Source organism: Zootermopsis nevadensis, unplaced genomic scaffold, assembly GCF_977971745.1.
Source record: "Zootermopsis nevadensis isolate Lab colony 2312 unplaced genomic scaffold, Znev_1.0 Znev_ptg000008l, whole genome shotgun sequence".
Taxonomy (NCBI): domain Eukaryota; kingdom Metazoa; phylum Arthropoda; class Insecta; order Blattodea; family Termopsidae; genus Zootermopsis; species Zootermopsis nevadensis.
In genome coordinates, this window is record NW_028259140.1 from 5267835 (window position 1) to 5295101 (window position 27267).

Below are 27267 nucleotides of genomic sequence, written 5' to 3' on the forward strand. Positions count from 1 at the left end.
AGCTCCATGGCCAGCTTCTTTTTTGTCTCCTTCCCCCTTGCCCTCCGATGTACCGTCTTGAAGTCTTGCTTTCCTCTGCCCGGATGACCGAGTAAGTGTGAGGTGTTGACTCACCCACTCACAAAACACTGAATCTGATCTCTGCCGAGAACAAACTAGGAATATGATGTCGCCTTCGTCATTTTGACAGAATTTTCTCACATCCATTAGACCCACAGTCATATGGTTATTGAGCAGCGTGAGTAACTTATGTTTATGCCAATGAAACTCTTATGTAGTGTAGTGTTGTGGTACAACAAAGACTAATTTGTTTTTTCTGCACAAATGTGCAGGGGAGTTTTCGTTGTTATTTATATGTTTACTTCACGATGATGGTATGGTGCTTCCGTCTTTGTGTTCGGCTGCTCTTGCCCTATAACTACGCCGTCAATTAAACGTATTGTGGCGAAACAGAAACTTGAGAAGTATGAGAAACTTCTTAAATTTGTTCAGAATTTGTTCGCTAGTTGGCGGCGGGCTGGTTTTTGAGAGCCATGTCTCTGCACTTCTTGTGAGAGCGACGCATATCCTGTCTGCAGCATGACACATGGGCATTTAAACATTCAGCAGAAGGTCGGGTTTAAAGTACGTCGATTCCTGCGTTATTTAACGACGCTGTTTTAAACGCAGGGGCTGTATACCATTGACTGATAACTAAAAGAATTAATGGAGGACGACACAGGCCTGTTTTTATAGATACTATCCTGGTAATCGCCTGGCTGTATTCGAACCATAGAACTCACGAATGCTAGTCTACGTCGTTACTATCAGAGAAACATGCTTGTTTTTTTTTACGCTTATAATTTTGACTGGCTATCAACTATTCATTACTAAGCTTCTGGTTTCTGAGCGTAAATTTATTCCTTCTATTCGGTTGAAAGACTGACTTTCATTAATAAGTAAACATTTTTATCTTAACGAGGGACTTTCCAAATTTCTCTCTCGATTGTCTAGGTATCTCATGATATTCGTCTTCGTGGTGAAGCGCCACACAATGAGGGCAGCGGGCAAATGATTACGGTACGTGATTCGAAAGAGGCCATACTTCAGTGACTGTGTCTTCCAGCGTCAGAAATTTTAACAAAATTAATACCATCTATAAACCATAAAACCCATAACCATAACCAAAGTTTGCATTTGGAAGTGAGGATTAACATATTAACTAATAGATATTTGCGATTTATTTTGTGATTCGTGAAGATTTTATACAAATTTTAGTGCTGTTTCAACGAAATCTTAGTCGTATAACGAAATTTGTTACGAAAAATGTTCCGTAATATTTGGTGGGAAGTTATAGATGAATTTCCGAGATTTCTGTTTTCGTCTATAGACGAATCAAAACTTTACATAATTGTCACAGGTATTCGTTAATTAGCTTATTTTGTCTGATTGTGCCACAACTTCATTCCAGAAATTAACAAACGGATTAGCGTAAGCATATTTAGAAGCACTGTTTCACAGCGCAACTAACATGGTACTGGTTTTAATGTCAAATATATTAACTGTGTCCCCTAACCCACACCACCGCCAAGTTAACTTGTCTACTTGGACAACTTCATACATTGAGAAACGACACTGGCCAGATTCCAAATAAAAAGTAGTTACTAAAAAAGAAAAACTAAGCCATTAAACCTCAAACTATAAAGTTCCTCTCAGCTGAAACTAACTGCCTTATGTCGAAGTTATGTCCTTACTGAAATTATGCCAGGCGATTAATAGTTGAAACAGCCGGCTTGCTCTAGAACCAAAGAGTCGAGTCGTATATGGATTTCAAGAGCTGATCTAGAGGACATCGGGAAACATTTAACTGGTACTTGCATGTTTCAGTAATAATGAAGTGAAGACCTGAACGTATTCTGCAATCTCGAACGCAACTTATAATTCAGTTAGCTGACAGGACAAGAAATACGTGGGCCTGAAGTCTGTAACACGCACCTTATGTATTAATTTTTAAGATTAATTTGCGAATTTTTTTTGAGAAAGGATGTGTTATGAAATGTTTTTATTTTTATTTCAGGCCCTGCTGGTCGACTGCAAATGGGACGTACTTGGGTGAGTTTCTCTCTTTTTAAAGACAAAATAACTCTAAATATAAGGTACATTAAAGCGACCGTACTGTAACTTTATCATTAGCAAGTGTTTCCAGAGTAAATTGTACTTTAAGGACATTAAGGGTTCCTTCATTAACCACTCGTTCGTCTCACTTTTAGTGTGGCCGTAATTGTTTATTTAGAAGCACATTAGAATTGCGTCTTCTGTAATGAATTTAATGTTGTGTGGACTGACTCGTGTGATTTATTTTGCCGTTGTCTTATATCATAAGAAATATTTTGCTGTTGTTTTGTGGAGACTGTTTCTCCGAAACCACCTACTATTCCACATTGCGTCACAACCCAGAAAAATAACATCGTATTTTATTTTTGGTTTCAAGAAGAATTTTAAACACTTTGTACTTTAAATTTCTTTCATAATTCTTTGTGTCGCGCACGAACGTTGTGGATGTACCTTGTAATGTTTGTTCGTTTCTTAATGAAGGTTATATGGTTGTGCGTCATTAAACATACAGTAGCAGAACACCTTTCACCGTCCGGAACACGCAATGCCACTGCATGCTGCAGTATTTTCCTCTCTCTCTCTCTCTCTCTCTCTCTCTCTTTGTGTACGGATTTCAACAGGTGACTGACATATAGTTCCGAGTTTCTTAATGTCTGTTAAAATAACACGCCTTGATTTTTCTACTTTTTAATGAACTATTTATTCAGATAAAATGATAATGTTTAACGAAATATTGATAGACTTCTCTTTTCCCACAAAGCCTTTGATGATGACGATTTCTAGACAGTTAAAACTCACTGGTAAGTTAGGAAACATTATAAACTTACTGTCAATATCAGCGACAGTTGTTGGACAGAGTTCTAAAATATGCAGGTACATGAAGACAGAATTCTTAGCCAGTATTCTCCAACATCAGAAGGAGAGGGCAAGGAATTATTTATCTCAGATTCTTTTTGTTGGATTGAGACACTGATATTAATTTTCCAGCGTGTATCTGTGACGTATTTCGAGCTGGTATTCCACTGCGTTGACGATCTGCATTCCCAGGCCACGTAATCGTGTATTCGTAAAGAAATGAACATATCTCAGATCTTCTTAACTATTCTCTTGTGGTTAGTTCCGGGCGCGGGGAGAGGGAGAATCTAATATTTTACTACCTGGTGTAGAATTAACGTTTGAAGTCTGTGAAAGTTACCAAATTCAGTAGCCCGAATAGTCGAAATCTAAAACTGTTACCAGAGACTGTCAGTTGTTATACATGGGAGGTTACTTGATTTATATTATATATTCGGTAGAACTTCTTGGACATTTGACCAGCTCATTTCAATGCCTGTGCCTATACAGCACAGCGCAACGCAGAAACTTCCATGTACCTCGAGCGGGATTCGAAACCACGGTCCCAGTGTCCAAGCGAACAGGACCCACTCCGCAGACCGCGTGACCACTGTGTCCGGCATAAACTGTGATATACATTTCTTTGAATCTAACCTATTTCGTAGGAAGCAACCTTAGTCTTTAATAGGCCTTAGAATTTTTCTGTACAGAGCAAGGGAAATTAATGAAAGTGAAATGAAAATAATCGGCCCTGAAATTTAGATTTGACCGTAAGTATTTGTTCCTTCACATCCTTCCTGTCACAAATTTTGTTAATTAAACCGGATAATGCACGGATAACACTTTAAAATAAGCCAAGACAGTTTTTAATAATCGACATTTCATAGCTGGTCATTGCTGTGGTTATGAACCAAACAGCAAAGAGGCTACGTGTAGTTGTGATATATTGAAGCAAAGGTATGCCAGTTGCTGATGTATATATTTCTCCTAGATGCCAGTGATTTGGCTCTGACATTCACAATTGCTTGTGAAGTTTCTTGCATCTGACGGTATGATTCTGCGTATGACAAGACAACGATCTGGGAACTACAGTAATAAAGCGTCACATGGTATTGTTCTGAAGATACTATCCACTGCAGGATTTCATCATTCCGTATTCTTCGAAATTTTGTAATGTTCGTAGTACAGAAAATGAAATGACTCACTCTTAGCGTTAATGAATTTGCTGCTTTACAAGCAATATATTTTTTTCCTATAACAGGAACAGTCTGTTGGTAATAAGATGGCTATCTTCTGGGTTGTACTGCCGTGTAGTCTGGTAGAAAATTACAGACGTTTCAGAGGTACTTGCTGCCTCCATCATCAGGGGACTGCCATCTTCGGGATTATAGCAGTGGAAACCTCAAATCCTACTTTATCATAGGGACTTTACACCAAAACGTGTCTCGTATTCTTCGAAGACTAATGAGACTTAAACATCGGTATTCATCCTTTTAGTGCGCTGTATCCCAGGAGACTAATCTTCATAATTTCTGTCGTGAGAACAACCTGAAATCTCACCAGAATTTCGCCATCTTTTATTTTCTTTTTCTGATCAACTGTCTTAAAGTAAAACGAAAATAAATGTGTAAGCCAGTCAGACTGTTTATATCCCACGCTTACATTCGTTCGGTTTCTTAATTTATACTACAATCAGCTTATATTTTTAAATTCGTGATTAATATAGGCCTTTTGATGTAATCGCATGAAATATACGAACGTTAAATAAATAAGGTAAAGAAATTACTGTGAGACAAGTCGTGGACTGGATTATCTGATAGGCATGAGACCCGTGGACAGATGTAATAAATTTCTTTACATGGGCCGATCAGCGGTGAACCCACACGCACCGTTTGGAACGAAGACCTTGCATGACAGAATTGACCCGCATTCACGTACGTGTCTCGCAGCAAGCTTGACAGTGCGACCGTCTGCCTATGTAAGAAGCACATTACACTCTAAATCTATTGCTTCCATTGCTATAAAAGAATGCCGTTTACGGATTAGTCTGCTGTTCGTTATTGAAATGAATGATAATGTATATTTCATTATATCTTCTGGTCTAACGTATCTAGCCAGTTTTAAAACACGCTTATTTATGTAGACTATTAGATTCTTTGTAACTGATTAATGTTTCATTTTTGATATTATATTAGGTCATGAAATAACAATTTCCTGAGTTCTAGGGCGTCCGTCTTTAATTTATTTGTGTCAGATTCTGAACAAAATAGGGTACAGTGATTATTATTAAATAACTGTCGTGTAAAATCAAACCAACGTCGCTTTTTGATACATATAACGAATGCTGAAAATCAGAGTTGAGTCATCCGCTGACAGTTATATGAATTGACTTGTGATGCATCCTCGGCATTATTCCCTATCGACTGCGTCTTTGCGATGTCTTCAACTTCACCTTGTTACAAAAGTCGTAATATTGTGCTTTAAGTACATCCCAAACAAGTTGTAAATCGAATTACACATTTTTTGTTAATTATACTAGCAAAGTTTGTCTCAATTCTAAGACAGTTCTGTAGATAGATATGTTGATTTCATGTACTAGGCTCATATTGCTATGATATTTTGTTTTTGTTCACAGTGGTTTGTATTTTGCAAGAACTGTCCGATTTTATAAATTTAATTTAAAATATCCTATTTTCTCGTGGTTTCTTTGCTCTGTTTTATTTTATTTTTTTGTTAGAAGTAGTTCAGTATTGCTACGAAATTTATTTTCATTTCATTTTAACGAAATGTTTCTCGATATAATTTGGCGTATAGTTTGTAAATTTTATCACCAGATGCCAACGAGTTTCTTCATATAAAGTAGTGCTCATCTCCTTTCAAATCCTGTAGCAAATCCATGTTACATACGTTATTCAAATGTGTAATTTTAAGTCTGAGAATGCAATCTGTAATTTAATTATTTTAAAGTACGAGTAAACTGGAGATTTTCCATCAGTTTGACATTAGAATTTGTTAGACTTGCATCGTTGTTGTATTCAATGTAATTATTCTGATTCGAAACCTTCCCTATCTCAACATCAGAAAATCTATTCTTCGTAATTAATAATGAAACGGTAAAGATAGTTCGTGGAATTTTATAGACATTTCAGTTGAAACTCTTGTGTGGTTAGTGTTTGATATTAGTAACGTTGTATGTTCTGTCACTTCACAAAAACAATAGCGTGCGACTTGCAGTAGATTTGTGGTTTTCTTCCACCAAATGAGAAAGCTAAAAGCGAAGTTGGAAACAGTAAATGAATTGTATATTCGATCTGTTACAGTCGAAATGTTCTTAGAGAGTTATGACCCATAGCATAATTATTTTACTTTCTAAAATGACAACATTGTTCTTTTTGGATTTGATGCTTATTTTCACCACAAATAAGGGATTTTTCAAAGAACACGTGATGGAACTGTAAATGTCCCGATCATGAGCTGGCGTATACGAAGATTAGGTATCGGAGTTGGGCACAAATGTCGAGCCTTTACTGACTCTGAAATGTTACTGCAATTAATATTGAAACAAGACTCCCACAAGTCATTATGCTGTGAACACTTTCTGAGTGCTTATGATTTCTTTGAATGATTAATTTGTTATTTTCTTTGCGTTGTTGCATTATTTGCATACATGGATTATGTTTTATTTCTGTGTGTAGACGAGGCAGCAACACGCAGTTTTATGGAGTTATCGTGACTCTGTCACATCACCCTACTTTAGAGACAGAGAAATTCTGGAGTTGAGGACAGCGTTAGGATCTATGCACATTTTCATGTGTCAAGCTGAGATTATGTCAGCACTGAAGTTTCGAAATCAGTGATTAGCACTGGATTCGTTTCATTGGCTCTTGACAATTTTTTTTCGCGGGACGGTTATTTTCCTTTCCGGAGTACTGTTACTTCAGGCAGGCCTTAGATTATCTGGAAATGATATTGGAATATTCCTGTAATACATGGGTCTGTCAAATTCTTCAATGTCTGAAAATGGCTGTCTTCTGATTGTTGCGCCGCGTAGTCTGGCGGAAATTCAGCGACGTTTTAGAGGCTCTTGCTTCTTCCATCATCAGGGCGACGCGTTCCAGTTTATTAATAAACAAAGCGTTTGTTACATCGCTTGAGGTAATATCTATTTCGTACTTACTTGGAATTTAGAACTGAGGAGAACCACAAAATATTTCAGTCGGGTCTCGAACCAGAGACCATTCGAACACAAATAGGGAGAACCATTTGATGGTGACTTTTAATAACTACTCCAGACAATGCGTTACGTAAAGTTAGGCGGATGGAATGGTTGGCAGGGCAGCTTTCTCAAGATCAAGATGCAGAAGTTTAAACGTCCGAGGATTGAAACCGATCTTTCGTGGTGGAAGCTCTGCATGCTGATGACAAGACGATCATGCCGTAATTGTCACTGACAATGAGATGAGCACGCCTTGAACAAGAGCAAGTAGGACTTCCTGGATAGCGTGGGAGTGGCAGGGCGGATGAAGGAAGGCGACAAGGCGCAAGAGGTAAGCCGAGAGCCGCACGAGTAATTTCATCTCTCACTTGATGGAGGGCCCGCCGATACAAAGATACGACAGCAGAACACTCAGGGTCAGGACGTACTTCCTCCACCGGAAACCACAATCATTACATCATAGCACGCACATTGCAGCATTTACCCACAGTACCTAGCGGAGTGACCAGACGCTATCCTTCGACATAAAGTTTTATTTTTGTAGCAGACAAAGACAAACCGCATACATTTACAGGTTAAACAGGCATTCAGTTATGTCTCGTGAATAAAAGAAATCGACAGTTTTGATAGCATGTCAGGTTAATTTAGATCTGTGGTATGTATAACAGGAATTGTTGGGGTAGAATATATGCAGACAGAAGTTTGCTCGGAAGAAACCTAAAAGAAGAACATCTGTATGCAGATAAAGACGTAGATGGGGTATGGAATAATATTACATTAGTTCCCATTTTCGCTGTGTTGTTAGCATGGAAAAATCACTGTAATTTCTTAAAGTATTGGTAATAAAGTGCGTAGAGACTTAATGGCTGCTCCGAGGCAAAATATTCTAACACAAGAGACTGAACACACATTTTGCCAAATAACAGTACTCCCCTATGGTCCCAGATAAATGGCGCACTCTAAAAAGGCCTATGATTTAATAGAATCAATAATACTCAAATTAAAATATTATATTTAGTATACAGAAGTTGTGCTAACCTACAATTTTCGGTGTGTTTTCCTGTAGATAGAAAGTGACAGAACGAGTGTTAAACGGGTGTTACTGGTTTAGAAATTACAAAGTAGTTTGTGCTGACCTTTATGGCGAAATAAACAGGTTTAGTATTTAAAAGGCACAGTGGACTGACTCGTTGCTATAGGATTTCTTCTGTTGATAACGTTATCTGTGACTAGAAACTGGGTAAAAGCACCTGCGTGTTACAGCTTAAGTTGAGTTGAATGTGCGGGCGTGGATACGGGAACCAGTGCGAAGACCTTAAAATGTGGGCCACGCACCAAAGCCACGTTGAATGTAAAAGTCACTTACAGTATTTCCGATTAAAAGAAACAGTTGTTCATAATCCTTGTAAACTTAACTGCCTACGAAGGCAATGAAGGTAATGATAAATCACGTCTTGTTCTTAAAAGATCCATTCTAATATTATCCTCCAATCTAAAACTAGGTCTCTTGAGTGGTTCTTACATTTCAAGTATTCCGATTAAATTGTGCGTGAATTTTTAATTTTAATTTTAATAAAGTGTGAATTTTCACCAGAATGTTGTAAATGTACAACAATATATCGCTATTAACAGGTGCAACAGTTTGTATAATTACAGAAAGTGGCTGATCATTATTGTTTTCTTTTAGCTGTAGAAGGAACGAATCTCCTAAACTGTAAAAGTTCACGAGTTTTAGGCATAGTTCGACTCAGGACGTGAAGTATTTCTATGCAATGCTTTCGTGTTTTACATCGCGCCTTCAGATTGCTCGTAGCATCGCGTAGTGCTGTCCCTACTGAAGGAAGTTCTGAAATCTCTACAGGAAAACGGTGCTTTTTTGAAGGACATTAAAAAGCACAGGAAAGAAACATATGAATGCGTATTTTTTGTTGAGTGCTGGATCACGGGAAGTGTGGGCCATGGTAGCGACTCATTGCCGGCTTCCTGACACCCACATTTGCTGTGAGAAACGAATGTCGCGCCCAGGTCGACTGGTATTGTTCCCGCTTCCTGTCCCTCCCAACTTACAGGAAAGAGCTGCGAGACGGATTCAAGGCCCGATGACCACCTTCCTCCTCCACTCAGGTATTTCAGGAAGTGGTCCGTCGTGACACACAACCTGCAGTCCTCAAGATCTCTAGCACTTCACTCAAGGTTACAACTCCTCAGATGAATGAATGGGCGTTGAATGAACGTGAGTTCGTGCACCTTGACTTTGTAATCTGTGCTATTTCCCGCCCTGTCGCAATGGAAAACCCTTTGTTTCACTTTTCATTCGAGTTAACTCCACAGTTCTGTAACCATTCGGATGGTAGCTTAATTTTACGCAGAAACGTTGCACAAACAGCTCATCTTAACCGATATTTTGACATTTAATTAATTAATTGGTCAATAAATTGTTTTTGAAATCGTTCCACTCCCTCTGCTTCACTCCGTGGATGCGCATGGGGGAAGTTGAAGTGAAGTTCCATGCTTTCCAACCTCAGCACTAGTTAAAGATTAGTGATGAAAGTACACGTTCATAATTCACAATCATACCGATATTTGTCGCTTTATAATCAATGCAGCTACTGATATTTAAGAGGTATTTACTGCCTCCATTATCTGGGTTATCACCACCTGAAACGTCGGTTAATTTCTATGAGACTACACGGCGCAACGACCCAGAAGACAGATATGCTCATTGGTTTTTTACTTTTCACTTGTGTAGATTTCGCTGTATTGAAAATGCAGGTCTCTTGTGTAGCTTACGTAACGATTTCAGTTTGGATGTGCTGAAGAGATACAGGGACTTGTTCGAGTATAACATATGCATATCAAGGTCGTATTCACTAAGAGTGAGCATGTTAAATAATACATGTTGCAGAATGAAAGCGTTGTGTCTTTCAAATAATCGATGCAGTTGTCCAGCTGTTCCCCCACACAGAATTGTTTTACACTTAGTACCAAACACTCGACATGAATTTATTCTAAACTGTTTATGGCTCTCAATGATTTTAAGTCTATAGATAGATAAAATTTGATATATGAACACGACACAAGAACAGAATAAGTAAGAAACTCATAGGTCTTACAGAAAGTAAATAAATAACTTAAAAATACACAAAAATTTGGGATATGTATTTGGAAACACCACTAGAAAATGTAAGCTATTTTTGGTATTATTTTATAGTTCTTTGGTGAGTAACGTGATCTCTTACTAAACTGGGAAGAATATAAATTACAAGTGATTTAAAACGAAAGCCTCATTAAAATATTTAGACCTAAGAAGCACGGAGTAAGAAATTCAGAAAATTATGTAAGGAAAGACTCAGAGATCTATACTCATCCACTGAGAGTGATATTACGGTGATAAAATCTTAAAAGTTCTGCGCTGTTCTTGTAACGTGCTTGTGATGTGGGAAACGTGAATTGCATAAAGAATTTTGGTGTGGAAAACTGTTGAGAAGAAGACAACTGTCTTCTGGGTTGGTGCGCCTTGTAGTCTGGCAGAAGTTTACCGTCTTTCAGAAGTGCTTGATGCCTCTATCATCAAGGTACAACATCATAGGAGACAGACATCCTTATACTCGCTACCGTATGAATCTGAAAATATCACGAGAATTGGATTACTAATAGTAAGATAGGTGTTTGGCAGATAGATGGCTCATTATTTAACGAGGCGTAACATTGTTGTCTTTCATATACCATGAATCTGCTCCTCTCTGATGACAAAGTGAACACTATGAAACAAAGGCAGATTCCCGATTGTTTAACAATTCCTTGCCTAATAACAAGGTTTCAGGAGAATGAGAATGGGTTTTTATCCTGCCTCTGAACGTAGGAGTTCAGGCTAGTTTTCGTAATCGTATCTTACCCTATTACGTATTATGTAACAACATCCAGAACATGACGTAAGCAATGGGTCCAGCTGTGTATCAGCTGCTTGATGTATGTATTTGGGAAGGTGGGTTTTGTGGGGTTGGACGCGTGGCACAGACCACCACCGTCCCATCGAGCTTACATTTCCTTCTTTCTTCTCATGAAATTTCTCCCCCACCTCACACACACACACACACCAACCCTACAATTCCTTTCTTTCTTTCTGCCCTCGACAGTTTGCCCGTACATACTACGTACTCTTTACCACCCCCTGCAGTATTACCCACTGTACATAGGCCAGAGCTTGCTGCTTGCGTATTGATTTTACTTTTCTGTTCCTCCAAGCTCATGAATCAATGGCTTCAAGTCTTGCCAGTGCCTTCCCCGTGCAGCAGTTAAGAAGACCTGGGGAGGAAAAGAAAAGGGTTGCAAAGAGAGTTGGGACTCTAGGGGAAGTGGGGTAAGGAGCGGGATTCAGCTAGGGGAGTAAGGGGAAGACATACATACATGACTGCTGCTGGTACTGCTAGATATTCTGTCCCTTTATATTTTTCTGTTCATATTCATTTTTGCCCAGTTGTAAAACTTTGCTGGTTAGAAGGAAGACACGTAGACATGGTTTATAATTTTATACGCAGACCCACCAAACTCGATAATCCTATTTTATTAACATGAAGACATTTTCGAAAGCTAAAACTTTCTTTGGGAAAAACAAATCTTTAAACTCATCAGATGAGCTTCATGTGCTCCGAAAGACGAACTGAACACAGTGCTAACTCTCCCGCGTAATAGACACACAGTGTCCCAGGGTCAGATATGCACCTACTTTAGGCAACTAATCATTTCATTTAACATGTCATACTAGTAATAAATAGAAAAGCTTACATTGGTTTATACAATGTAATCAATCTTCTGGTACTGTATTCAACAACGTTCATCACTAGACTTCTCTCTGTAGTATTTTATCTACGACCTGACCTTGGCAATATTGATTTCTAGTGAAAGATGGCCTATTCGCTTGGTTTTATAGGCCTAGATGCGTTACTATACAGTAAAATAAATAAATAATTTGATTGAAAATCCCGCATAAGTATCTCTTTCTAAAACTGTAATGATCTCCAGAACATGTAGGTAATTTCATGCAGTCTTCAGTAGCTCCCTGGCTTTTATAGAGTAGAGAGCAAGCCGTCAGCATTATCATCGCAGGCCGTGGGGTATGTTCTTGCGATGATACAACTGACCCCTGTATGTATGCCCGATTCCCTGCAGCCACACACATCATTAGAGCTGTAGTGCGTGTTGCCTGGAATGCAACTGCCAAGTTATGCTTATCAGCCCGCACGGTAATAGAATAGCAACTAGTGTTTAGGCCTCGTGTTCCTCGTGATGTAAGCCTATATTGATAGCATAGGCTTACATTAACGAAATTTTCTGTTGCAGACTCAGTACCTGCAATACATAACTAGATGTAGGTTGTATTGAAATGTGCGGTTCGTTTTTCGCGTTTTAATCTGTCTATTATAAATTCATTTCACGGAATTTGCTCGACAGGACAGGGAAACACCAGCTTCAGCTTAGACAGTCTGAGACTTACAAAATCACTAACTCGCAGTATTTAGTTATATTCTGTTAATAACATTCCATTAATTACGTACATTCGATTGTGTGCAGTTTCCTATAGCACTTGCTTCGAACTTCCATAAGAGAAACAGGTATATCATTTATATTTTGATCTCTTTAAATTCTTGAAATTTAACAGTTTTTCTTTACACAATTATTTTAAGTTTCTATCAGTCTCCCTCAAATAGAATTTTTGTGGCTGGAAACAAAAGTGTATTTAAGTCTGAAAATTTTGTGCTTCATTTAAAAGAGACTGGACGATAAAATAAGAAGTGTTATATTCGTACCTGAAGAAGATCATGACTGACGAAACAACTTCATATTCGTTTCGCATTCCCCAAACTCACAGATCATAGTTGTCCTGCAATCTGCCAGTGCCTTGCAACGAAGCAACGTCAATTCTCTCAACAAGGAACAAACATGGCCACAAAACTAAACTATAAAACTGCAAATAATGTACTATATGTTGACTTTCTTGGAAATAAGTTGTTACGTTTATCATTCTCATAATTGCAAAAGTCATTAGCATTACTTCTACCAAGCATATCGGAAACAGCTGCAGAGAACAGCAGTTATTTTATCATACGTTTGTATCTTTACCAAATTATTCACAAGACAAAGTATTGTGAATGACCGTTGGGAAAACAAAAGAAAAAGACACTAAACAATACGCGTAATTTCAGAGGTGAGGCAATCTACCATATGTCTTTCCAGTACTCATCAACCCATAAGTTTCCCGTTTGAAATTTATGTAAGTACTATTAGCTACTGGGGCGGCTGGCAGTAACGAACATGCAAGCTGTCACGCGAATTCGAGGGTGAGCTATGCGTCTTGTGTGAACATCGTCTGTCATCTGGTGGGAGGAAGTCTTTCCTTTCCCAGACTTTCACGCTTGTCTGAGTTGCCGTTTGCCCAAACGGCACTCTGTTACCGACACCCCACTTCGCCTCAGCCCTCGACACGTTCTTGTACTTTTAAAGTCCAAGTAATGCTGGAATCGCTTTCTTGCTAAATCATCGCGAAGTAATCATCCAGCCTGTCCTTATATATTAGCGGAAATAAGATGACTCGTGACTCAGCGTCTTAAGAAGCCCGATGATTCTCTTCAGGAAAGTAATTTTGTGTTTGTGATAGTCTGCCCGCTCTTTTGAAGTAAGGAAATTTAGCAAGGGTCCTGAAAATGATTAATTAATTTCGATTTGGCACCAGTTGCTTCGAATTTAACTAATACTCGTCATAATAGCACAAGATTAATTGTAACATAATTTAAGGTAATGTTTAGGATATTTTAATATCCGTTATTCTAATATACTTGGAAATAAATAATCTCACAAAACAGAACATTTTCTTTACTGAAGTAATGATGCTGTAACGAACCTGCGACAACCCGATGGTCTGTATTGCTAAACAGTTATTAAAATCTTTTAGCGTTTGGCGTACTGCATATTGTTAATAAGAACTGTAACTGAAATTTACATGATGGAAGGCAAAATATGTTCATACAGTGAAATGTAAATGTGTAATAAGAATATGTTATTCATAGCACATTTAATTCAGCAAATCAAATTTTATTGAAAATGAAGTATATTGTCGGTTTATCGCAGAAGCAATATGTTAATTTAAACTTTATTATGTATTCGTGTTACTGAGTCGTATGGTCTTATATATAGATAATACATGCAGGCCTACATAATAATTAAATTTCTACTTACAGGCAGATATTCTGTCAAGAACTTCCCTGTTGGTTATAGCAGGTGTAGTTATTATGTTTTATAATATATCTGAATACAGTTTTTTGAACAAATATATAATATATTAAGAAACTCATACATTGAGAGCATTTGGGGTATATCCAAAGTTATCTTATAGATTAAATTTAGATAACTTGTGACAGAAGAGTACGTAAATGTTATTATTAACTGGATAATTTCTGGCATAGACATCTTCATCTGATAATACTGTTTCAAAAAATTATACTTTTGGGTTTAGATTTGTCCAGATATTTCTTTGACATAAAACAAATTGTTACCGGACATTGTTGCACTCTAATGATTTGCAGTGATTTTGTATGGAGTTGTGTGGGTCTTAAACATATGGATAAATTATATAATTATAGAATTTAAATCAAGGATTCGTTTTATTGCTTGTGTACATCGGAAGCCGAGTTCGCTTGAATACGTGATCTTATCGCTAAGCTAATGTATTTCGCGGGAATATTACTAGTGGTGAGTCGAGGGTGTGGCCCACTAGGGCCTACTAGAAATGCATCAGTTTACTGCGCACTGAGTCGGAAAGAAGCAAGCAGAAAACTAACTTCATGCAATGAAACATTGATCCATGTCAGTCAGTCTGAGTACATACAGAGAAAGAGAGAGGCCAACCGACACAGAGAGATGTAGGGAAATAAGCTGCTTTTTATAAACCAATAAGAGTCAGTGCTGTGTAGAGCGGATGTGGATGAAACTACATTTCAAATCATTTTGTAGATGTTGACTGTGATTTCAGTTGTGGCTTATTAATTGGCCCTCTGAAGCATTGTCAAAATAATATTTAAGAATTCAGTCCGTACCGCAAAAAAAAACAACTCTTCATCATTATAAATATTAGTTGGTTAATGCTGTTTTCGGAAATAATTTCTGTTTACACTGGTATCTTACGAAAATCATAGATACAGAATTCAGAATTATTAATTGTTAAATGGTACATATAATTACCACTTGGCTTTGTAGAGTTAGTCGAATTCATGTTGAGGAGGTATTTGTACAGACCCATAAATTAGTTGGGTTATAACGTAAATTTGAATTTGTGAGGGACATGCATAAACACATTGTTGATCTTTATGTACTATTGCGTTGTATGCACCAAATGTAAAGAAACATGAAATTTACAGTTTTCTACAAATAGGTAATCTACTGTATTTTCTGTTACTTTAGAACAGAAATTCTGAAAGCATTCACGTCTGAATTTTTCAGTCATTCTAGGTACGAGTGATATGTCTTGCTTTTCATATGGAATTATCAGATTTTCTCAGTCATTCTAAGCAGGCATGTCCGTCTACAGGCATTTTTCTCATTGCATTAATTTTTCAAACTTTTCTTATCCATGACTCTCGTTGGCAGGTGTCGTTTGGAAAAGCGTGGAGTTTAACGCGTATAAAAAGAAGTCAAGCGTTCTTTGCGGAAAATATCACAATGTATGGAGATAAGGGAGTTGGAAAAAAAGCCAAGCTTTACTCAGGATCAATTTAATTTATCTGATTATGCCTGTCTTTTAAGAGTCTATATTACAAGCAAACAATTAAGTGACTGAGGTCCATGATTCATAAACTTGCGATAAATTGACTTAACATACAGCATGTCCGGAAAATCTAGAAAGTTTTAAAATAAATTGACGAAAATGGTCCCAGAGGAGGCCACAGAAGGCAGCATTTACGCCTGTATGTATGATGTAGTCTTGACCACTACGATTAGATCTATCTGATCCTAGAGGTTTCAGTGCAATATTTTTTCTTATCGTGATTATGAAGCGTTCGATGTCATTAAGTCAGATAATTTATTTCTTTATGTTATAGCTTATGGAGATAATTTTTATTTCACTTAAGCAAGTCTGTACATTTTGTAATGTATCCCAGCGCATCGTAGGAGATTTTTATGCCAACCTCAGATGTCGAAAATGACTTATGAAACGCTCAGGACACATCACAAGGATTTGAGGGGGGGGGGGAGGGAATAAAAAATGGCGTTTGAGAGGGAAGCCGTTCGCTTTTTATTCACTGTGATGTACTAGTCTGGCGGACAGATCCGGCAATCTCTTTGCGTGTAATTAGTGACGAGTTGGTAATGAGATCTGAGAGCAGTGGGTACCTCCTTCCAACATCATCCCTCCCCCTTTTTACCCCCCTCCTTCGGTGCAATCTCTGTCAAGGGTTGGTTTGGCTTGTGTTCCATTCGCAACTACTATGTATGTGGATGGCTTGTGCGAGGTATTTTTCTTTTCTTGCTGTTGGCAATGACTTGGCAGCAGTGGTTGCCATGTCTTTCGCTTTTACAAGATGACTTTCTACCAACAAAGTCTGAAGTCTCATCTGTGTTCTGAGCTTAGCCCAGTGACGTTGATTACAACATTGCAAAACTTCATTCAGAAAGGTCCGTGTTCTCAGAAACACTTCATCATACAATAGCAAGAACTTGTGTGGAACAGATTAGCTCAGTTGTACCTGCATCTGCGAGGTATCCTATTAGAATTCCCATATATATTTGCTAATCTGAGGGTTTTACGATTGTCCTCAGATTCTCCACTCCGCTACCTTTTCAATCCCTTCTGACTCATCATCCAAGTCTCCGTTTTTATCGAATTTTGGCAGCATAAGAAACGTACAATCAATTATACTGCAAATTTATTTGATTGTCTTGGAGGTTGTCTCTGTATCCGATTTCTGGTGGTAAGAAATTGTATGTGAATCTGTTATATAAAACAATTTATCACTCGGCACATCGGAAGCAGACTGTCATCCTCAACGGGAAGTATCATCGAGACTTAAACCATCGAATGTGTCTTGAGACAAGAACGTACAAAGGACCGATAGAATTCTTACATTGTGCCTACATGGAATTTCGCGTTTATGATAAGGCAGATTCTAAAATACGTGTGTAAAGAAAATGAAAACTGTTTCTGTTGCTAGATTTTAGGGGTCAGAATTGTAACAAAAAACTAAGATTTTAGAGCATCAGATCTATAGTTTAACCTGTATTTGAATGTGGATGTATAAGTCCACTTTCAACGATGCAACGGCGTGAACAATATGAAGCTTACCGATTTTAGTCACATTGTGTTTTGTGGTCTGCGTGTAATAATTTTCCAAGAAGAATGAGTTCCTTTCAGTACCAGTATTTTACTGTGGGGAGAATTTTCTCATTTTCATAACAGGACAGATTTTATTGAACAATTGACGGCTGAGAATTCCTAGAAAGGACTTAAATAATGTATTAGTGGTTTACCTACGATATGTCACGACAGCATCGTTACTAATCCAGACACATGCATAATTCATTTGCTAATGAGAATCGGTGTGTAGTCGAACAGCTCTGAACAAATGCAAGTTTTCGAAAAGAATTCACTGCTTTTACAAAGATGCTCCAAGATTCACATTGTGCATAGCGTCTTTTGTAAGTTCAACGTATGTGTGGTTTTCCACCCCTTTTCAAATTAACAGAATAATAGTTTACAGTTCATTATCTTAAATATAGAATGTGGTTTTACAGAACGACCAGAACTTGTCTTAGGATTATAGAACTTAACCTACAGTTTCACGGGAACTCCCAGTGGGTTAGCATACATAAATGAATGGAAGTGGTGAGTAGGGGAGTTTCGTAGGTTCTCAGACTCTTAGAATATAAAATAAATGGCAGTGTAGGGTCGATCGGTTTTAAGGGACGAGGTTAACTACCCGTAGCTGCTGACCAGTAAGTCTGCTGTTTCAGTTAGGTAGGGGTTTGCCACTACAAGTTTGCAAGAACAAGCTTCTCAGTCTGTGTGTTTGAGACCATTAAACTTGTACTAGGGATACTACGTGCTAGTAAGATGTAATAGTCTCCGAGATATAACTAATGTAAATTAAGATCTAACTAAAAGCCTAATGTAACAGAGGACGAAGCGAAGATATCCAAGGTACAGAGTTGCAACGAAAATTCGCAAAGGAACTTTATTCTTACATAAACCCTTTAAAGCAGTGTGGTTACTATATGTGCCACCTGCTTTTATATTAAATAAGTTTTCATTTTGCGCACACAGTGTATTTATGCGCTTCGTATGATTCTTACAGTAAACACCTATTATTTTCCTAAACGGAATTAATCGACTTATCTCTGTAATGAAGGCCCATTATTTTATTGGTGTAAGTTCTGACTACTTGTGTATTATTTAGACGAGCTTCGGCTTCAAAGGGTCAAATGTAACTGACTGCTGAAGAAGTCACAGATATGAAATTAACTCTTATAAGGCAACCGTAACGAAGATTTGAAGACTACCATTCAGCAAGAACTGACAATATTTTTGACTTCGTTCTCAATTTGACTTTCAATAAAACCCTGGCGCTCTTAAATACAAGTTTAATCGGACAATTCTGAACACATTAAAGTCAACTCAGTTTTATGTGATTTCCACGAATACCACAATCGAACCTCTAGTGACCGAATCAGAATTACCAATAGATCTGTAAACTATATGTCGTCGAGGGTAGTCTGCCATCTCAAGAAAATTAAATTGGATTGGATTTAAGCACAGCTATAAGTTTTGATTTAGTGTTTGAGTTCAATTCCGGGTATAACTAATTCAGTCGAATCTGTCATAACTCATTAACCAACTAACTACTGCCTCGGAAACAACCGTGGTTTCTGTGATAACCAAATCATCCTGCAAATCAATGGAATTGGTTAACTCGCGTGACTGTACGACTCGGTACTGTGAGGGTTATTCAAGCATCAAGAATGAGAAGGTCTTAGCGAACAGCGAGCAATTTATGCGGGTCACTAGTGTTATACGCGCTTTCGCGATCCGCAGGTTTCGTTAAGTATTGTGGGGAGCATCATTATCCTATCCGCGGCAAACATTTAAAACTTACTGCCTACATTGAACCTGCTCCAGTCTTATTAGAGAATGTCGTGTAGGTAGCAAACTTAGCATCAAAGAATTTTGGTGCTTATGTAACATCAAAATGATGATTGTTGTATTTCTCACTCCCAACGCGTTTTCGTAATACACGGCAATTAGCAGGAACGCGAAGCCCGTATATAACAAGAGCCGCCTGTGAAGCATTATTTATTTATTTATTTAGTGTTCTGTCTGACGACAGGTCCATATGAACAGGATCCTTCCATCCTTTTCTCGGACTGGGACCTGTTCATATACGTTCTTGGCAGATGATCCAGAAGTGGTTTGCCATTGCCTTCTTCTATGTGTGAATGGAGTAATTGTTGGGATGCCACGGAGAAACCGGGGAAGCCCCCCCCCCCCGGAGGAAAACTCCGTGTTGCCTAGACCACAGCCTTGCCCAACACAAGTTATAAATTCTGGCACCGCCGGGAATCGAACCCGAGATTACAAGGCCAGCGTTCTAACCGCTAGACCACCGTGGCTCTGTGAAGCATATTAATAGGGAATTTACGCGAAACGTGACTACTTAAAAGTTGAAGGTGGAGGTAGGAGGATAGTGTAAAAATGGATGTTCAAGAAATAACATAAGGTGATTGGATTTGATCGACCTGCTTCAGGGTTGATATTCTGATGGATCCCGTTGATGTGTCAGTGGACCTTTATGCTTAACAATGTCTATAAATTAGTAAACAGCTGGTCGTTTCTACACAACTTGCTAGAATTAGGCTCTGTCTTGGTTCTTTTCGGATGTCATGACCACCGCATTAAAGAAGTAATTTGTAAAACCCACAGCCTTTTCCTACATAGTCTTCAAAATGTAGGGTTATTTAAGTTCAGAAGTTTTCCGTTGTGAATTGCTTTAATTTAGTTCAGTTTAAAAGTTCAGACGTCATTTGTACTAGCTTTGGGTTTGTTGTCACTGAAGTAATAATTACTTGTCACTCAGGGCACTCGAAATGGTGGCGGAAGTCGGAGGGATTTTAATTCGATTGTGACGTTTACTGTTGAAGAGGTTTCTGATTCTATGTCTGACGAAGTTATGCGTTCATGTCTCGTCGTCAGAATTCACAGCAGAATCATAACAAAAATACAACTAAAATCTCAGAAAAATCTGTCACAATTGTGAGTCCTGGTGAAGGTATTTTCTGTAGCTTAAAACTGAGACCGATAAAATAACAGCGCCAAGACTGATGTCTTTGTTGCACCGGGAAGATTACGGGAGTGATGACCACAATCTTGAAAATATAGTTCTTTGGTACTAATACCCGTAAAGATGATTTTTTAACTCGGAAACTAAGCACGATGGAAGGACTGGGCTAAGAACAAAACTGTTTGTTTCGGCGGGGAGATTACGGGAGAAAGGCCACCAAATCGAAAAAAAGTCCCGAGTTGTGGCCTCGGTGAAATTGTAACTATACTCGACGGAAGCTAGCCACCCGACGCCGAGCATAGTGAAATAGAGGGTTGCCAAAATTTATCTTTCTCAAACTAGCCTAACGTAACTGAGACTCATTCAAACCAACAAAACCTAAGACGTAACTAATCCGAACGAAACTAATCTAATCCTCGCAAAATAATGTAACTTTACTTAATATAACCTAACTGGAAGTAACTGGAGCTAACAAACGTAATGTAACTGTTAGAAAGAATATTTCTCCTCCGTGGAGTCTAGTGCAGTTTGGATCCGGGCTGTTGGCGTGTGTGTTGCGGTTGGCTCCTTGTGTGCAAGGAGTACAAACAATCGGGTACACACAAACGTTGTTCTGAGGGTCTCGTGCCCAGCGTCGGGTTGAGAAACCGCAGCTGCGAGATCTGATATGCGTCATCTTCATCACTGCCGTCTGATGCGTCTGAATGGGCACGAGTAGGTCCATGGTCAGGCGGCAGCCAGGTTCTTGTTTTTCTTACTTGACCGCTACAGCTGCTGGAGCTCAGCACAACGCAGTCAAGAGTGGCACATCTCCAGAGCACGGACTCAGGTCTTCGCGATATTCACAGCCGCACTTAAAGAGGATTTTACTGTTTATTTTTTCCCCATACGGAATAGTGTGGACAACAACCTTGCTGACAAAATGTTGCAACCGCTACAGAAATATTGCTGACAGCAGAATTTATTAGTGAGTCTGTGACGAAACGAGGTTTTATTTAAGTTATGTTTCAATCCACCAGCCTCCTTCGCCGAATTGAAATTCTAGAGGCAGTGTCCGCCATTCTTACCGCAATCTAGTGTATGCAGACAAAAGAGGTTTCTGTATTTGCGGTAACAAATTTTAAACGTGTAAGAGTATGTGATTAAATTACAAAAGTACCTTATACGGGACCTCTACTCCTTAGTAATGATTCGATTTTTTAGTTTTGAAATTTGGAATCAGCGATCGAAATATAGTTTAAGTTGCCATACGTATGGAGTATAGTCTGATGCAGCCGTTACCTCTAGTGCCACTTTTGCCTGTAATTATTGCTGTGGAGGGGGTCAGAGTTTTCTTGTAACACAGGGTGGCTGCAAGACACCCCGCATATCGAACAGTAGGGCGTCAGAGGGTCCACAACAACCCTTCTCTTATACTTGTTTGCTTACAGTTTCGTCCAGTTCTTTGACCCTTCCAAAAGGTACACAACCCTTTCTTATGGTGCTTTACCTTCTACTTTTGTTTGCTAGGTATTTGGACAGTTCTTTGACGTCTGCGTGCTGCCCATCTGCTGTTGTCTTCTCTGCACAATAAGTTCTTTGACCTTAGAATCCATATATCCCAACTTCAGTGTATTAGTACCAGAAAAAAAATTATATTGTGTACAATAACAATGTTTCCAGTATCATTTTTATCCTAGCTGAAGGATTTTACAGATAATATTTATTTGCTGCTGACAACTGATATTACAGAACAATGGAATCTACTCTCTAACGATAATAAACTTTACTTCTGTTTCTGCCTTTAGTTGAGACACTGGGTAATGTTGTTTGTGAGGTGAGAGTTCAGTTTCTCACGACAAAGAGACGACTCTCAACGACCTGGTGATGGACACAGTAAGCGCGTCTTAAACGTCGATCAATGTCTTTGATACTACGCGGCACAACTTCTTAGAATGCAATAATTTTTGTTATTAAGTAGGATTTGAGGTTTTGACGGTGGTGAGTTTTATGGAATCCAACGACTCAAAACCTTTCAGCCTTCCATAGCCTGAGCCACATGAATCAGGTCAACACTCATCTTCTTTCCTTCAGATCCATTTTCATCCCTTCAAATTTTATAAATATTTCTCATCTTTCTCAAGTATTTCCCGCCAGTCTCATTCTCTTGATTAAGTATTGCGAAGAGTGAAAATTGTGGATCTCCTGAAATATATTCTTCTAGCCAATTTCCTTGGCTCCTTTTCCTTCCAATCTTAGCAGCGATTACATACAACCGCCTCAGTTTCTGAGACTGGGCAGGACATTCTATTTTCCAAATGTATGTATAAGGTCTACAGAAACAATCTTAGCTTTAACTTATTCAGGACAAAACATGTACCCTAGTTCTTCAAGTGCTAACCCATGGTTTATCTTTTTCTTCTTTGAGGTTTGAATGATCCCGCATAACCAGTTACTAGCCGGCATTTTATGACACCGAACACTCCCTCAAAGCGTTATTAGTTGTGACCACCTGCTTTTTTTTTTTTTTACACAGACATACTCCAATTCCTCACAATTACGTTTCGACCTTCTTATTGATACAGCTATTAGTCCCTGCTCTTAAGTAATGGTTTTCAGAAAGCTTTAAAATCTTCTGAAGGTATGAATGGGAGAGGATACTCCTTGTGCTATGGGAACGCAACTATTGTCCTACAGACGTCTTTTCACGTTAGGTATTTCTGCAAATAGATAAATGGCAGTGGTTTTTCTTTACTTCCTCCTTCCTGTATAATTTGAGGTCGGTTGTTGCCGAAAAGCTCACAAGATATCCGATACAGATGTTACACAATTCCCATACAAACCGCCTCCACAAAAACCAACAGCGGGAAGTAGAAGGGATAATTGCAGTTCTTTGACTTCCTACAAGTGGCGTGACTTTCTCTGTATGTGTAATAGGCTATTAATCCGTCTTGAGAACGGGGGAGTTTTTCATCGGTTTAGTACAAGAGGCTGAATGGTTTTGTCTGGGTAAATGAGGCGTGAGAAAAGAACTAAAGACATTTTTCTTTTAGTACATAAATCTCCTTGCTGTTAAGACCAACATGTTATGTTAAAGCTCGCTTCTACATTCTGACAAATAGGTTCTGTTGTGTGTGTGTGTCATCTGTCAGTAATACCTTGCTAGGTGGAAAAGTATAGGAAAAATGGTAAAAAGAATGTTGAAGTTCGGCAGACGTTGGGTATCGGAATTGGTGTTCTGTATTTAGATATGAAGTCTGGAGTTTACGTTGCATACATTTCAAAATTTGTGTGTTAACACTTTGAAGCCGAGGCCCGTCTCAATAATATTTAAATATTCAGTCCAACTCTGAAGGGAAAGAACTACGAGATGACAACCTTTTGGGATACTGTGCCGTGTAGTTGGTTAGCAGTTGACAGACGTTTCAGAGGTGCACACTGTCTCCATATCAGGGGGATTGCCTCGATGCGCCTTTGAAACGTCGGTCAACTACGAGACTACAGGGCGAAATAGCCCAGAAGTCAGCCATCTTCATACCCACAGGCCTAATAACCTAAAATCTCAAAAACCGAGAACCATACAAAGATATTTGTTGATGCTGTTCAAGGCAATAACCCTTGTTTGATCACACAATTTTGTGAAGCCGATATATACACTTGGCAGGCAAAACGCAGAATTGCTGATTGTTAAAACAAGTCGTACCTGTAATTACCACTAGACTTTACAGTGTTAGCACATCCACATGGCTGTTCGTCTTGGAATCCGATTGAAAGAGCGTTCTCTGAGAACAACCTGACACAAACAACTTTACTACAGAGGGGAAAAGAAGTCAGTAACCTGACTGACAAGCTTGTGGAACAGCCAAGGCACGTGGTAGAGGAAGGAAGACATTACCTCACACACAATGAACAGTGACGTAAGAAGCGAAAGGAAGACAGGCGACCTTGTGATAAGAATCAGAGTTGCACCTTGAGGTACTACGAAAAAACCTTAGAAGACAAAACAGCTGTCCCACCAGCCGGTCTTATGACGTAAGAACAAGTACTTACGTGGCACATGTTTGCTCACGTCCTAGAATTGCAGCTTGTAAATTGTATGGAGTCTTCCCCTTTTATCCTTCTTTGTTGTCGTTAAGGGCGAAGGGGGAGGGAAGAAGTGCAAGCAGAATATTGACTATTGAGTCTGGTCGGGGCCCGGTGTGCCTCTGCGTCACAATAAGAAAGGGGGTGGGGACAGCGAGTTTTTTAAAGAACGGAGCGAGGGACGCTTGAGACCTGAGCGCGTGCAAGCCACGCGTCACTCTTAGAAAACTGGCTTGGCTTGGCTTGGCTTGGCTTAGTTTCTGCTACCCATCCTCCTTATATCTCACCCTGCCTGTCATTTTCTCGGGACAGAAAGAGAAAAAGTTATACGTATAAAAAAGAAGAACTCCCCTCCCCTTATAACAAAGCCGGTAGGAGCAGCTGATACATGTTGCTGGCCCCTTTCACCCCACCTTTAGGCCTCTTATTCTGGTGCCTCACCCTCTTACTCCTCAGCCCCTTGGGGATCCCTGATGACGTAAGAGTAGTAGCAACAACCACCCTTGCTGCCAGCTGACTTGCTTGCACCCAGAAGCCTACATAGCCTGATGCAGCGGGCACAATGAGGGCTGTCTCCTAGACTTCCTACGCGTCATCACGACGTAGTAAGCTCGCGCTACTACAACTGCATGCACTACACAGACAGCTGGTCTCTTGAAGTTAGCAAGTTCTCCCATCTTCGATAACACCCTCTTCCATTCATCCACCCATCTCAACATCAGTCACACATAAAGCGAACGCATTACCAAAACCACCCCAAAAACCTTTAACGACCCCTTGTGTATTGGGAGATATAAGAAAATATCGCCACCGGGTAAATATAACCCCCACTGCCCCATTCCTGTGTTCCACATTAAATCTCCGTTGTGACGTCACATTTAGCCTTATGTGATCAAAATTCTATCTGCACTGATCTTGAGCCAAGCTGTATTGTTGAACAAAAGAGACGCCATCTTGAACGAAATGGGTTACGAGGGTGAGGATGAAAAAGAGAAACCCCCTTAGACAAGTCACGTGCCCCATTTCCATATGTAAGCAAGTCCATAGGGTGCTGGAGCGCACCCCCAGAAGAAGGAGAGGGGTGATTTTGGCGTGGGACACAAAAGTAACATCGCCCCTCAGATGAGCTCGGACAAGCATTTGGCTGTGCTGTGAAGGGAAGGAAGGAGGACACCCTAAGAACTGAGTGACGCGGTCTGTGCGACTCGACTGTTCTTATTACGTCATCGCCATGTCGATCATGAATCATTCTGTCGGATTATCAGATTGCTTCTCAAAGCAACCGACAGGAGGGTCATCTACTCGCGAGTCTCCTTCCTTGTGGGGGGGGGGGGGGGGGTTGATGGCGTGTGCCCTCCGAGTTCTTTGTTGGTACTCCTATCTCCTGTTACAATAATTAAATCGGTCTGCAATGCACCATGTGTTCCTCCATCTATCTGCAGGTTGTTGGGTCATTAATGTAATGCTGTGTTCAATTACTGGTCAACAAACAGATCATATTTTGTATTAAGTGTGCTTTGCAGTTGAGAGTTTCTGATCCAGTGGTGCAATTAGTTTCTTGTCAAAACTGTTTCCTTCCGATAGAATAGATTGATAAACTATTCCTTTACTTCCTACTGAAATCCAGAAACTTTAAATAATTCGTAATTTCTGCATTCGTTGCTTGCGAACAAAGAGAGGATTTGGGTTTTACCATCTGAAAATGTATGTTGTAGGGTCAACAATTCCACTGATTTTAGAGTGATATATAAACAGTAGGTATCGTTTGTTGCTGTTCTAGACTAAAAAAAAAAATTGTGGTAGTTTATACGAAAGTTCAGTTTTATATGTACTTCAATGAACATTTCTGTGACAGGGCAGTTAACCGTTACAAATGTTTCAGCAATAGCATTATACATAAACATTCTAGCCGCTTTTACAACCAAGAAAAATCTTAATAATTCTGGCGATAAGAACAGGCGATTTATGAAAACAATATGGTTGTTATCATATACAAACTACTTGTCTTGTGAATAGATAAGCGATAGTTAAGAACTTTGGATCTTTAATTGGTATCGTCGCTATATTAATTTAAATTTTTCTATCCCTTCGCTCAGAACATGGTTTTGCTTTCGGTGTAAAATTTCAATGTATAAATTACGTAGGCCTATGAGAATTTAATTTCTAATTACACTGAATTTTAATGAATGAATGATTTTTCAGTTGTTCAAAAACTCTTTCTCAGCGCATACGCCACAGGTCTGCACAGCATCGAAAGGTGAGATGGATGACAATGAAGAGTTCGAAAGTGTTAGGAAGGAAGCGTTCGTTGAAGCAGAATTTCTGGTTCGGTTTCAGGTACGATGGCGGTCTCTTGTGAACACAGTAGCCAATATTTGAGTTTCTTAAAATCAGAGGAATTTATTGACGATTTGAGCAACTGTCTCAGCTTGTCAAAAGAAAAAAAAAGACTTTTTGCCATAGATTTGAAACTAAATACACCAGCTATTAGATTGAACACAACTAAGATCGAAGTAGCACTGTCAGTCAACGGAGCGTCCGGAGACGTGACGTATGGGTTCTGCAATCCACCGAAGCGTGTCACCGGAACTCCTCATTGTACACAGTCACTTCCTGTTGTAGGCAGGTGACGGGTGGAAGTAAGAATAAACACGTGAAAAATAAAGGCCAGCGTTCGGCAATGCATTCCTTGCTGTCTTATACTCTTATAAAAACTCATCTTGCTTAAAAACGATGTCT

General features: G+C 39.1%; 1 protein-coding gene and 1 long non-coding RNA gene across 10 annotated transcripts in view; one reads left to right on the top strand and one right to left on the bottom strand.

The window, feature by feature from the left end:
* Positions 1–27267, top strand: part of LOC147874453 (uncharacterized) — a 290349-nt gene that overhangs the window by 64969 nt on the left and 198113 nt on the right. Inside the window, exon 4 of the long non-coding RNA XR_015534240.1 lies at positions 2057–2091. This is a non-coding gene — a long non-coding RNA (uncharacterized LOC147874453). The remainder of the gene's footprint in view (positions 1–2056; positions 2092–27267) is intronic.
* Positions 1–27267, bottom strand: part of pros (homeobox protein prospero) — a 140037-nt gene that overhangs the window by 46132 nt on the left and 66638 nt on the right. The gene's annotated exons all lie outside the window — the stretch shown is intronic.